We start from the raw sequence: 14894 nt of genomic DNA, 5'->3' as shown, positions 1-14894 counted from the left end.
ACCTTCACATGTCTCCCTCATTGTGAAAAATCCCCACCTACAACTCACAAGATCCTAGGAACCAGCAATGCTGCCTACAGGCACTCTGTCCAACATAAACTTAATCAAACTGTCAAGATTTGTGACAAAGCCACAGAGTCCTACTCATCTGCCCCATTTTCCCTTCTCTAGCCCCTAGGGATGCATCTCTTAAGACTGAAATGAGATCATTTAAGTTTTAAAGCATTTTGTAAACTTTAAAGCACTATATAAGATCCTATACTATTTAGGGATAGGAGATGGGGGCACTTGGCACTGGGCAAAAAGTTGTAAAGAGTCCCAATCCAGGCCAGGTGTTGGGAGAAATTTTCTAGCAATGAGAGCTGCCCTAAAGTGAGATGGACTCTCTTGAAGTGATGCTTGGACCCTCCTTGTTGTTCTTCAATCAGAGGCTGCATAACCACTTCTCAGGTGTGTTAGAGTGGGAATCCTTGTAGGAAGAGCGTTGAACTCAATGGCCTCTCATGTCCCTTCCAGCTCTCACATTGTGTGATTCTTTGGTAAAGAGGGTTCTGGAACTGCCTCTGTCATTTAGCACCTGCGTGTCCAAGGACAATTCACCTCTCTCTCTGAGCCAGTTTCTCCTTCTACCCTGGGTGGTTGTCTATAAAAGTTAAAGTCAGAGATGGTATGGTCCACAGACCCTCTACTACTCTTATGCCTGCCACAGGTGAAATGTTGATGCCAAGGGGCATTCTTGACACCACTCACACCATCCTCCCTCAGCCTTTCCCAGCCACCTTCCTATCACCTAGACTAGATTTCCCTTGATTCAAGGAACTTTCTTTAAAATCAACCCTAGCCACCATAAATTCTCAATTCCTTCTGAAGATATCACCTGCTTTGGTGATTTTGCCAGCACCTCCTGGTTTGATGTTTGTACTTTCTTTGTCATACAGACATCATTATTCTTAACTTAGCAGTTTTCCATCACTATACTTTTCTCCAGGCTCCATCAGAGGAAGAGATAATTTGCAAAAGAACACTAATTATGACTATTTACATATTCATATGTGTGAGTGGGTACTTTGAATTTCTTTCCTCAGTACAGGCCCTGATGGAAAGTGGAGTAAGGTGGACTGGATGACTGGAGAGTTCCCCTGAGGGTAAAGGGCTTCACTGTCTCATACCTTGGCAACTGCACTCCCTGGTTCCACGAACTTCCTAAAGAAAAGATCCACTCCCAGATGCTGTCTGCTTCAGTCTGTCCAGGTAAAAAGGGCAGTGTACCAGAACTATATTTTCCATGAAGACTTTCTAAGGTGTCCTAGATGGAGAGAAAGAGAGGGAAGGAAAGAGAGGGAGTGGGGAGAGAGGGACTGGGAGAGAAGAAGGAAGGAAGAGAGAGAGAGAGGGAGAGACACACAGAGAAAGAATGAGACAGAGAGAGAGAAAGTACAAGTATTTCTTGGGTGCTTACTATGTGCCAAGCTCTGTGCTGGTCCCAAGTTTATCCCAGAGTAGGGGGGAGGAGCTGGGCAAGGCAGCAATCAAGGTGAGAGAATAGGATAATATGGGAAAGTGAGTCCAGGCTGTTGTGAGGCGCATCATGGCCTGAGACATGAGAAGCCATCACAGCCAACCTCAGTTTTTAGATGAGGAAACGGAGTCACAAAGTAGTTAAATGACTTTCCCAGGGATGCATAGCTAGTAGTTATCTGAAGCAGGGTTACACTCGGATGTTTCTGACTCCATTTGCACTGTTGTATTCACTGCATAGCTGGGCTGCCTCTCCATTCTCCATCGCTTTCATGTCCAATCACTTATTAAATCCTGTCATTTCAGCCTCTTTATTATCTCTGCAGGGTGTGTCCCCCATTTTGCTCCCGTTACCATAATTACTACAAGCTATTCTCCTCAATCCGAATATCACCATGTTGTCATCCTAAGTCTTGGATCACTCCAACCCTCCACTATCTCCACCCCTACACTTGTGTTGTTGAGCAAAGCTGGAGAAATGGAAAAGAGACAAATGGAAAAAATGGACAGTCAATGAGATAGAAGACTTTCAAGCATTATAGATGAAAAGACCAGAACTGAAAAGAAACTTTGACTTCCAAATACAAGACTGAAGAGAAGCATATAAAGGTAAACAGGAAAGGGAAATTATAAGGGGCTTAATAAGATTAAATTGTTTACATTCCTACATGGGAAGATGATATTTGTAACTCATAAGACCTTTCACGCTATAAATTTGGTTAAAAGGAGTATACACAGATAGAGGGCATGGGTATGAGTTGAATATGGGGTGAGAGAGGAATGTACTAGAAGAAAGATAAAGGGAGAGACAGAATGGAGTGAGTTACCTCACATAAAAGAAGCAAGAAAAAATTTTACAGTGGAGGGGAAGAGAGGGGAAGGGGGGGGTGAGTGAACCTTATTCTTATCAGAATTAGCTCAAGGAAGGAATAACATACACACTCAAATGGGTATAGAAATCCATCTTACCCTACAGGAATGTAGGAGGGGAAGGGGATAAGAGAAGGCAGGGTATAATAAAAGGAAGGGCAGATTGGGGAAAGGGGTAGTCGGAAGTTAAAGGAGGAGGGATAGCTAAAAGGAGAGAGAGAACAACATAAACAGGCGAATGGGATGGAAGGAAATAACAGTTAGCAATACTAACTGTAAAAACTTTTTGAAGCAAATTTCTCTGATAAAAGCCTTATTTCTCAAACATATAGTGAACTGAGTCAAATTTATAAAAATAAGAGCCATTCCCCACCAGATAAATGATCAAAAGATACGGTCAGTTTTCAGATGAAGTAATCAAAACTATATGTAGCCATATGAAAAAAAATACTCTAATTCATTACTGAGTGGAGAAATGCAAATTTAAACAATTCTGAGGTACTACCTCATACCTATTAGATTGGCTAAGAGGACAAAAAAGGAATAGGACAGATAATGGAGGGAATGTGGAGAAAATGATACATTAATGCAGTGTTGGTGAAGTTGTGAACATATTCAACCATTCTGTAAAGCAATTTGGAACTTTGTCCAAAAGGCTATAAAACCACACATACACTTTGACCTAGCAATACCACTGATCGATCTTTATTCCAAAAGACATTTAAAAAAAGCAAATGTACCTATACATATAAAAATATATATAGCAGCTCTTTTCTCATGGCAAAGAATTGGAAATTGAGGGGACGAATGGAATGAATTTAACCACAAAACTGAAGCAGATAGCAGAATGGATTAAAAAACAGAATCTTACAATGCGTTGTTTGCAAGAACTACATTTGAAGCAGAGACATATAATGTGAAGGAAGGGGCTGCAGCAGAATCTATTATGGTTCAGCTAAAGTTAAAAAAAAATGGTGGTAGCAATCATAATCTCAGACAAAGCAACAGCAAAAATAGATTTAATTAAGAGAGATAAGAAAGGAAACTCTATCTTCTTAAAAGGTATCATAGACAACGAAATGATATTGATACTAAACATATATAAACAAAATGGTATAACATCTCAATTTTTAAAGAAGTTAAATGAGTTACAAGAGGAAATAGACAATAAAACTATATTAGTGGGAAACCTCAATGTTCTGTTCTCATAACTAAATAAATCTAACCAAAAACTAAACAAGAAAGAAGTGAACAAAATTTCAGAAAAGTTAGATATGAAAGAACTCTGGAGAAAATTGAATGAAAATAGAAAGGAATATACCCTTTTCTCAGTGGCGCTTTGCCTTATATCCATTATATTATGTTATGTCATGTTATATTACATTATATTAGTTATATTATATTATATTATATTATATTATATTATATTATATTATATTATATTATATTATATTATATTATATTATATTATATTATATCATATTATATATGCTGCCCCTAGCCCACATGCATGACTGAACTATTCACATTGCCAAAATAACCTCTGACCTTTAGGGCGCTTTACCCATAGCAACAGGGCACCTAAGTGGCTCAGTGAATAGAACACTAGTCTTGGAATCAGGAAGACTCATCTTCATGGGATTAAACCCCCTGCCCAAATCCTCACTACTACCTCTAGAAGCCAGAGCAGAGATGGAGCAGTTGCCATCTGGGAAATTAGTATACTAATGGGAGGGGGGAAGGGAGAGTAACTTCATAGTCTGTGCTAGGTAGGCATGACCTCACTTGTTTTGCACAACTCCCCCCTAGAAGGATGTATTATTATCCCTATTTTACAGATGAGAAACCTGAGACTCAGAGAACTTAGGTGTCAGAGATGGGCTTTGAACTTATGTTTCTTCAGTCTCCAAGTTGGTCATTCTGTCTGTTCAACCACAATGTCACCTTTTCTTTTTTGTAAATCAAACAATCAAATCAGTAAATGCCTACAGAAATCAATTGAGTCCATTCACTGGAAGGTCAAATGCTGAAGCTGAAGCTTAAAGACTGTGGCCACATCATGAGAAAATGGGATGCATTGGAAAAGACCCTAATAATGGGAAAGATAGAAGGCAAAAGGAAAAGGAAATGGTAGAGGATAATATGGATAAATAGTGTCATACAAACAATGAACATGACCTAGGACAGACTTCAGGAGATAGTGGAAGAAAGAAGGGCCTAGCATGTTGTAGACCAAGGGGTCAAAAAGAGTTAGATGAGATTGAACGACTGAACAACAACAGTGAAGGAGAATGGCTATGAGGAAGAGTAGGTGAAACCTGGAAAACTGCCATGGAAGAAAAGGAGTTCCTACTTTAGGCTATTACCACATACTAGGGGCAGGTATAGGACTTTCACCACAGAAGGGTTGGAGTTTGGGTAGCTTGATGATTCAACAATCCAGTTATCTGGTCCTAACCTCTCTGCATACAGCCAGCCTCACATCTCCAACTGTCTACTAGACATCTTCAATTGGACATTCTGTAGATATCTTGAACTCAGCATGTCCAACACTGAACTCATTATCTTACCCCCCCCCAAAAAAAAAGCATCCTTCCTTCCTACTTAGCCTGTAACTGTTAAGGGCAGCCCAGTATTGTCACCATCACCCAGATCACCCAGGCTTGCAAGCTAGGGGTCATCCCAGATGTCTGACACTCTCTCACCTCATATCCAATCTGTTGCCAAGATCTGTCCATTTCCCCTTCCTCACATCTTCTGAATGCCCAGTTCTCTCGTCTGGCACTGACAACACCCTGGTGTATTGAATTTAATTAAAATTAATTAATTTTAATTAAAATTAATACTTTAATTCACTACTGATTGGAGAAATGCAAATTAAGACAATTCTGAGGTACTACCTCATACCTATTAGATTGGCTAAGAGGACAGAAAAAGAACAGGACAGATATTGGAGGGAATGTGGGGAAAATGAGACATTAATACACTGTTGGTGGAGTTGTAAATAAATTCAAACATTCTATAGAGCAATTTTGAACTATGCCCAAAGGGATATAACACTTTACCCTACCAATACCACTAGGTATAAATCCCAAAAGAGATAAAAACCAAAAAGGAAAAGGACATATATGTACAAATACATATATATCTATATCAGCACTTTTTTGCTAGCAAAAATTAGAAATTTAGGAGATGCCCACCAATTGGGGAATTGCTGAACAAGTTGCCATATGTGTTTAGGATTGAATACTATTATACTATAAGAAATGATGGGGGCAGCTAGGTGGCACAGTGGATAGAACTCCAGCCTTGGAGTCAGGACGACCTGAGTTCAAATCTGCCCTCAGACACTTGACACTTACTAGCTGTCTGACCCTGGGCAAGTCACTTAACCCCAATTACCTTGGCTAGAAACAAAAAATTATGAGCAGGATCCTCTCAGAAAAGCCTGGAAATACTTACATGAACTGATGCAAAGTGAAATGGACTATGTCAAAGTAACAGCAATATTGTAAGATGATCAGCTGTGAATGACTTGGGTATTCTCAACAATACAACAATCCAAGACAGCCCTGAAAGACTTATGCTAAAAAATGCTATCCATTCCCAGAGAAAGAACTGATGGTATCTAAATACAGATTGAAGCATACTTTTATTTTTACTTTCTTTATTTTTCTTGTCTATGTTTTCTTTCACAACATGACTATTATGGATATGTTTTGCATGACTACACATGTATAGCCTCTATCAAATTTGCTTACCTTCTCAATGAGCAGGAGTGGGGAGGGTGGAAGGGAGAGAATTTGGAACTAAAAGTCTCAAAGAGGAATGTTAAGAATTGTTTTTATATGTAACTAGGAAAAAAGAAAATACTAAATAAAAAAGGAAAACGTTATCCTATTTTACTCTTTGAAATTTATTAAACTGTCAAAGGTAGCTAAACAAGTCTAAGGGATTGTATTATTTTTTCAATATTGGATTATCAATAAAACATTTGATTTAAGAAAAGACCAGAGCTGAATAGAAAATTTAACTTTCAAATACAATACTAGAGAGAAGCATAAATAGGGGATTCATAAGGGACTTAATAAGGTTAAATAGGTTACCTTCCTGCATTGGAAGACAACACTTGCAACTCATAAGAAATTTCTCATCATTAGGGCAGTTAGAAGGAGTATATATAGACCAAAGGCAGAGGTGTGAGTTGAATGTGAAGGGATGATATCTCAAAAATAAAATTTAGGTGTGAGTGAGGAAGAGGAGTGCACTGGGAGAAAGGGAACAGAAGAGGTAGAATGGGGGTAAATCATCTGACATAAAATAGGCAAGAAAGAGCTTTTACAGTGAAGGGGAAGAGAGGAGAGGTGGGGGGGGACACTTGTACCTTAGTCTTATCAGAATTTCCCCAGAGGGAATGACACATACACACACACACACAATGGATAAAGAAATCTACTTTATACAAGAGAAAAGTAGGAGAGGAAGGGCAGAAGAGAAGGAGGTGGTGATAGAAGCAAAGACAGATTGGAGGAGGTGATAGAAGCAAAACACTTAAGGAGGGACACGGTGAAAGGAGAAAGAGAATAGAAGAAATAAGGGGGAAGTAGGATAGAGAGAAATACCGTTAGCAAACATAAGTGGTAAAAAAAAATTCTTGAAACCAAGTTCCACTGATAAAGGCCTTGTTTCTCAATTATATAGAGAAGTCAGTCAAATTTATAAAAATAAGAGCCATTCCCCACCAGATAAATTATCAAAAGATGTGACCAATCAGTTTTCAGATGAAGTAATCAAAGCTACCTATAGCCATATGAAAAAGAGTTGTAAATCATTATTGATTGGAGACATGCAAATGAAAAAATTGGGAGGTACTACCTCACATATAGTAGATTGGCTAATAGGACAGAAAATGACAAATTCTGGAGGGGATGTGGGAAATTTGAGACACTAATATACTGTTGGTGGAGCTGTGAACAGATTCAACCATTCTGTAAAGCAATTTGGAACTTTACCCAAAGGGCTCTAAAACCATGCATACCCTTTGACCTAAATATACCATTGCTAGATCTCTATTCCAAAAGTTGTTAAAAAAAAAAAAGTAAATGGACCTCTACATACAAAAATATGTATATCAGCTCTTTTCTCATGGCAAAGAACTGGAAATTGAGGGGATAAGCATCAATTGGGAATGGCTGATTAAGTTGTGGTATATAAGTGTGATGGAATGCTATAAGAAATGATGATCAGGGTAGTCTCAGAAAATCCTAGAAAGATTTACATGAACTAAAGGAAAGTGAAATGAGTAGTTCCAGGAGAACATGGTACATAGTAACAGCTCTATTATAAGATGATCAGCTATGAATAACTTAGCTATTTTCAGCAATGTAAAGATCCAAGACAATTCTGAAGGACTTATGATGAAAAATGCTATCCATCCCCACAGAAAAAACTGGTGGTCTCTGAATACAGATCAAAGCATACTTTTTTAACTTTATATTTCTTGACAGTTTTTTGGTCTATTTTTTCTTTTATAACATAACTAATATAGAAATATGTTTTAAATGATTAAATACGTATAGCCTATATCAAAAAGCTTGCCTGCTCAATGCGGGGGGGGGGAAGGCGGTAGGTTGGAGTTTGAGGAGGAGTAAGGGAGAGAATTTAGAACTCAAAATTTTTAAAATGAATGTGAAAAATTGTTTTACACATAATTGGGGAAAAATAAAACACTTAATAAATATTAACAACAACAACAACTTAAGTGGACCATCCCGCAGACCTTTTACATTATGTGAATTTACCCATGGAAGTGGAAAAGGGCAGGAGGGAAGCAGGAAGGGGACTGCACCCCTGTGGAGGAGGGGTTGGCACATGGTTCCAGGACAAGTGGAGCCTGGGCACTGAGAAGCAAGAGCAGGAGGAGGAACACATGGCTGGTGGAGCCAGCCACATGTGGGCCTGGCTGGAACTGAAAGGAAGAATACCCCTCCAGGCAGATACATGAGGGCCACACATGGAAACATTCAGGAAAGGACAGGCCACACACGGTGGGGACCAGGGACAAACACACTGTACACTCGCATGGATGGACAAAAATACTAAAATGCGGGCACCAAACTCTTGAGCAGGTGGGCAGACTGAAAACAAGGTCTCCTCTCTCAGCGCTGGAGGTCTCAAGCCAAGTCCCCATTCAGCAGTGGTGGTGGCTGTCTCTCTGCAGGTCTGTTCTTCTGCTTTCACTTGGAGGACTTTCTTTTACTTTTTCTGGGGCGGAAGGTTAGTGATGGTAGGAGGCCACAGAGTGCCAAGTTGAGGGACAGGAGGAGAAAGAGATCCCAGTATAGTATGGTAAAGCATAGGTGTTTTCTTGGAATGCACATTTCTTATAGAATTCCTTACATGAAGTCCAATTTGTATAATGTAAATTTCCATAAAGCACCCTCTGTCTGTACCCCTTTCTATCCTCGTTCAGTTTTCTCCAGAGGTCTTTCATATCTAAGTTTTCTAAAATTCTATTACTCTTCTTAACTTCTTTCTTATTCATTTTATGGTTAGATTTATCTAGCTCTCAGAGTGAAAAGTTGAGGTAACACCGTATTATAGTTTTCCTGTCTATTTCTTCCTCTAACTCGTTTACTTTTTCCTTTAAGAATTTGAATCCTATGCCATTTCCCAAATATGTTTATGATTGATATTACTTCATTGTCTGTCATTCCTTTAAACAAGAGGTCGTTTCCCTGCTTGACCTTTTTAATAGGGCTATTTGTGCTTCTGCTTTGATCTCAGGATCATGAATGCTACCCCTCCATTTTTTAATTTAGCAGAAGTATAACATTTTCTGCTCCAGAGCCCTATTTTAACTCTGTGGTTCTCTCTTTGTTTCAAGTGTGTTTCTTGTAAAACAAACAAACATATTTTTAGATACTGCTTTGTAATTAATTTTGCTTACCCCTTCCATTTTATACGTGAGTTCATCCCATTTACACAGTTAGGATGAGGAACTATACATTTCCCTCCATCCTATTGTCTTCTGTTTCTCCTTCTCTCTTTTTATCCTGTCTCTCCTCTCATTTTGGTTTTGCATATGACCACTCTATTCTTTTATCAGCCTGCCCTTTTATCACCAATTTTTCTTTCTCTTTTCCCATTCTCTTAGTTACCTCTAGAGTAAGATGGATTCTTATGACCAATTGAGTAAGTATATATAGATACAGATATAAAATAGATATAGATATTTTCCCTTTTGTAAACCAATTTAGATGTGACTGAAGTTCAAGCATTGGCCACTCTCCCATGCGACCTTTTTCCACTCCGGGGTAAAAGCTCTTCCTTGAACAACTATTTTATATGAGATCATTTCCCCCATTCTTTCTCTCCCTTCTGCCTTCTCCCAGGGAATCCACATTTCTCACATATCCCTTTATTTTATATCATCCCAATGTAACTGGCTTCCTATGTAAAACCTTCTTTTTATGTAAAATCCCTCTACCTATTCTAATAATGACAAAATTCTTAAAGATATGTGCATCCTCTTCCCTTATAGAAAAGTAGACAATTTAACCTTATTGAGTCACTGATGATTTCTCTTTCATATTTACCTTTTAATGTTTGTCTTGTATTTGAAAGTCACATTTTCTCTCCAGCTCCGGTCTTTTCATCAGGAATGCTTCAAAGGTCTCCACTTCATCAAATATCCATTTTTCCCTCCATGTGTTTCTGTAGAGAGTAAGCCTTTGGTCAGTAGAATGTTCTCAGAGTGTGTGTCTTCAACCCCAAATGTCTTGTCTGCTGAGTGTTCTGAGGCTAGGTGTGCTTCCACAGAGAGTAAGCTTGCAGTAACATGAATGTTCCCAGAGAGTGTGTGTCTCCTGCCACAAGTATCTTTTCCTCTGTGTACTATCTTAGTTGTGTTGACTGCTTTTCCTTCCTAAAACAAAAAATACCATTTGTCACATGGCATGCCTCTCAGAGAGGAGGAGAAGGAGAGGGGGCAATACATGGGATACCATGAAGTAAGATACAGTAAACATTGGTAAAGAATTTTAAATGAGGTCAAGAATCTACAGAGTATCCATGGAGAGGTAGGAAGGAGCAAAGAAAGGGGTTCTGGACATGCGGAGTGATTCCTTCCACCTCTGCAGCCTCAGGATCAGGGATTGGCTTGAGACCTCCAGTGCTGAGAGAGGAGACTTTTGGCTGCTCTGCCTGTTTATCTGCCTGTCTGGTGTCGGTGTCTGTCTTCTGTCCATCCACAATTGGGTACTGTGTGTCTTTCCTCGGTTCATGTGTTGCCTGTCTTCTTCTTCATGTGGCCATGTCCAGCTTCTATAAGTCTGTCACCTGCTTGTTCTTCCTCTCAGTTCTGGCCAGGCCATCCATCATGTGACTGGCCTGCACACTGGCCAGATCCTCCTCCTGCTCTTGCTTCTGTGTCCCAGGCCTCCCATGTGTCCTTGAACCATCTCCTGGCCCCCTCCCTTCACAGGCATGTGACCCCCTTCCTGCCTCCCTCCCTCCCTTGTAGCCAGATGTGTGGGCAAATTCACGTTACTTCAAAATCCTTCTACTTGGAGGTTTGCCCAAGAGTCCACTTACCCAAAATAAGAACTGTCTGTAGCTGAGAAAAAAAAAAACCAGATAACATAAGAGGAAAGCTGTTTGGCAGGAATTTAAGAAGAGTTCAACACCTCACACAACAGATCAAATTACACTCTAAGGAAATGCATGAATTATGTATGATAATTAAAAAACCAAAGTGATAAGTAATGAAAATTATAAATGAGAAATATCTAAGAGATGGAATTATAATCATTCATATTTACTCTACCTTAGGTCTATTACTCAATTTATTCATTCTATAGCTATAGATGAAGCTCCTCCTATGTGCTGGGCACAGAGAAAGGCAGGTGGCCTAATTAAGCAATCAACAAGCATTTCTTAAGTACCTCCTGCATAACAGGTACACTGCTGGGTTCTGGAGATGCAAACCCTATTAAAGACACAGTCCTGATGAGGAATGCCCTTGACAACAACTTGTATCCAGAGCCCCTGAACTAACCAATCAGCCTCCAGTCCCTAACTAATAACTGACCACAATAGCACACAGTACCTACCATTGCTTACCCTGAAGTAACCTTAGAACTAATTAACACGCCAACTGTTCCATCAGTCAATCCTAGGCACCCTTGCCCTCTAAAAGAACCACTTTCACCCTGGCTAGGGCTGCTCCTGCCTCCCTTAAGGAGAAAAGCCTGCTGCTGGGTGTGTTAACCTCTAATAAATGCCCTTGCTAGATTGGGAGACAGCCTGAGAGAATACTTCCCAGATGACAATTCAACACATGCCTTGCCCCCTCAGCAATCCCTAACCACTAGAAGATTATGTTCTAATGAGACAGAAAATAAATACAAGTATATGGAAAATAAATACAAATAAAGGCAAAGTGCAAGGTAGTCTGGGAGCCAGGCCACTAGCAGCTGGAAGCAAGGAAAGCTTCATGGAATAGGCCATGCTTGAATTCTGTCTGGATGGAAGTGAGGGATTCTCTGAGGCCTAAAGAGAGAGGGCCAGCTTCAGAGTCAGGAAGGCTCAGAGTTCAAGGCCTGCTATGGATCCATGCCAGCAGCATGACCACAGTAAACTCATCTAACCTCTTAGTGATCCAGACAACTCTGTAAGATCACAGACACATTCAGATGGGCTGTCAATCTTCCTGAGCAGGCAGAAAGAGGAAAGAGTGCTTGACTGGGTATACTGTGACTTGCCCGTGCCCAAGGTCAGATAACTAGTAAATGCCTGAGGCTGCATTTGAATACAGATCTTCCTAACTCCAGGCCCAGTACTCTGACCACTGAACCACCTAGATGGAGGGATTCAGAGATTCCAGAAGACTGTTGCCAAGCCACTGCTCAGGAGGCTGACTTGAGGCCAGGGAAGAATAAGAAAAGAGCTCCCTCTCAGTGTACTGAAGTTCTACAGGTACTCAGTCCCTTCTAAATTCACCACCTACTCTGGGGAAAAGCTCTAGTTGTCCTACCTGAGTTAGGAACTCCTCAAGTAGCTTTCTGTAAGATGGGTACAAGGGTCTGGGAGTGGTAACACAGAGAATATAAACTACCTTGAATGTAAGCAGCAGCAAAAGAAACTTGAACTATCCCAAGGGAAAACTTGGAAGCTGTTTGAACACTCCACTGCCTACACAGACTTCTGGGTCATAGTTCAAGGGCAGAGAGGACAACTTTCTGGCAAGAGGAAACAGGAACCCTGAGGAGCAGGATCCATTATAGTCCCAAGGGATCAGGGGTTCTTCCTGGGTAAGGCCCAGAGCACAGACCAGGAAAGCAGTGACCAAACCTCTCCCCAAATGCATCACCAAAAACTTTCAAACCCCCAGAACTAGCTCTGCAAACAGCAGTGTGAAAGGCCTGAAGTTTCACACAATCACTCCCCTTGCCCTTTCACAGACACGTGGGCTTTAGCTGAAGTATAAAATGCAATGGCAGAAATCATGACCTCAGACAAACCAAAAGCTGAAATAGTCCTAATTCAAAGGGATATGGAGAGCAACTACATCTTGCTAAAAGATACCATAGACAATAATATAATATCAATACTAACCAAAGATGCACCAAATGGCAGAATATCCAACTTCTTAAACGGAATGTTAAATGACATGCAGAAGGACATAGACAGTAAAACTATACCAAGGGGTGACCCCAACTTTCACCTCTCAGAATTAAGCAAATCTGTGCCTAAAATAACAAAAGAGAAGTTAAGGAGAGGAAAAGAATATCAGAAAAGTCAGATGTGATAGAAATCTGGAGAAAATTGAATGGAAATACAAAGGAATATAACATTTTCTCAGCTGCATATGACCCTTTCACAAAAAATAAACATGTATTAGGGCATAAAAACCTCATAACCAAATGCAGAAAAACAGAAATATTAAATGTAGCTTTTACAGAAGACAATGCAATATCTTTACAGAGATGTAGAAATATAGATTAAAAATTAATTGGAAAATAAAATACCCAATCCTAATGAATAAGTGGATCAAAGAGCAAAGCATAGCATCGACCAATAATTTCATTAAAGAGAATTACAACAATGAGGAAACATATCGAAATTTGTGGGATGCTCCCAAAGCAGTACTTGGGGGAAATTTCTATCTCTAAATTCTTACATCCATAAAACAGAGAAAGAGCAAATCAAGGAACTAGGAATGAAATGTATAAAAGGAGAAAAAGAACAAATGACAAAATCTTCAATTAAACATCAAATTGGAAATCAAAGGTGAGACTAAGATGTTTAAAAAGTAAAATTATAAAATAAAAGCAGGTGCTGCTTTTATGAAAATACTAATAAAAACAGATAAACCTTTAGGTGACTTGATTAACAAAAAAAAGAAGAAAACCAAATTGCCAGTCTCAAAAACAAAAGCGTATGCGTAACCAATGAAGAGGAAATTAAAGCATCATGTAGGAGTTATTTTGCCCAATCCTATGCCAGCAAAACTGGCAATCTACATGAAATAGATGAATACTTACAAAAACATAAACTGCCCATGTCAAAAGAAGAGGAAACAGAATACATAAATAACAATATCTTAAAAGAAAAAATATTGAAAAAAGCATAAATGAGTTTCCTAGGAAAAAATTCCCAGGACTAGATCAACCGTGAAAGTGAATTCTACCAAACATTTAAAAACATTTCATCCCAATACTATATAAACTAACTGAAACAACAGGTAAAGAAGGACTCCTATCAAATTCCTTTTATGGCACAACTATGTTTTTGATACCTAAAAAGGTATAGGGATTTACACATGCTAATACCTTATTGGAGGAGCTGTGAAATGACACATCCAGTTTGGAAAGTAATTTGAAATTATGCAAAGAAGGAAAGGAAAATGCCCAAAGCCTTTAGAACAAAGACTCCATTACAACCCAATGATGCCATTAATAACAAAAAAGTCCATATATATTCCAAAATACTTATGACACCACTTTTTGTGACAGCTATGATTTGGAAACAGTAGATACTTATCAACAAGACATGGAACAGGAAAGGCATGGAATACTGTACGTACTTAATGTAAATAAGAAATGATATGTGTGAGAAGTACAGAGAAGTATGGAAAGGTCTTTGTGAACTGATGCAAAGTGAATTAAACACAGCCAAGAAAACAGCATATGTACACAGTAATGACAACAATTGAAATGGAAAGAATGACTCAACAAAAATTTAAAAGTACCTCTAACAAAATGTTAAAGATCAAGCGGGAATGAAAAGGAAACATGAGAAGACACCATCACCCTATCCCATCCAGGAAGTGAGAGGTCCACAGGTGTTACACATTGCACACGTTTGCCCAAATGCATTGATCAGTTGTGCTCACTTTTCTTTTTCTTCCTAAAGCAAGAAATATGATTCGTCACATGGCATGGCTCTTGAGGATGAGGGGAGGGAGAGATACATGGGATACCCTGGTGATGTAAGAAACAGAA

At 39.3% G+C, this 14894-nt stretch overlaps 2 long non-coding RNA genes across 3 annotated transcripts in view; one reads left to right on the top strand and one right to left on the bottom strand.

Moving 5' to 3' along the window:
• LOC110203686 (uncharacterized) overlaps positions 1-14894 on the top strand; it is a 222437-nt gene that overhangs the window by 100458 nt on the left and 107085 nt on the right. The gene's annotated exons all lie outside the window — the stretch shown is intronic.
• LOC144454986 (uncharacterized) overlaps positions 9969-14894 on the bottom strand; it is a 269329-nt gene continuing 264403 nt past the window's right edge. The window contains exon 2 of the long non-coding RNA XR_013483595.1: positions 9969-10315. This is a non-coding gene — a long non-coding RNA (uncharacterized LOC144454986). The remainder of the gene's footprint in view (positions 10316-14894) is intronic.

This window comes from Phascolarctos cinereus, unplaced genomic scaffold (genome assembly GCF_003287225.1).
Source record: "Phascolarctos cinereus isolate Bilbo 61053 unplaced genomic scaffold, phaCin_HiC Scaffold_8;HRSCAF=390, whole genome shotgun sequence".
Lineage (NCBI taxonomy): Eukaryota > Metazoa > Chordata > Mammalia > Diprotodontia > Phascolarctidae > Phascolarctos > Phascolarctos cinereus.
This window is presented reverse-complemented; position numbering and strand designations above follow the sequence as displayed.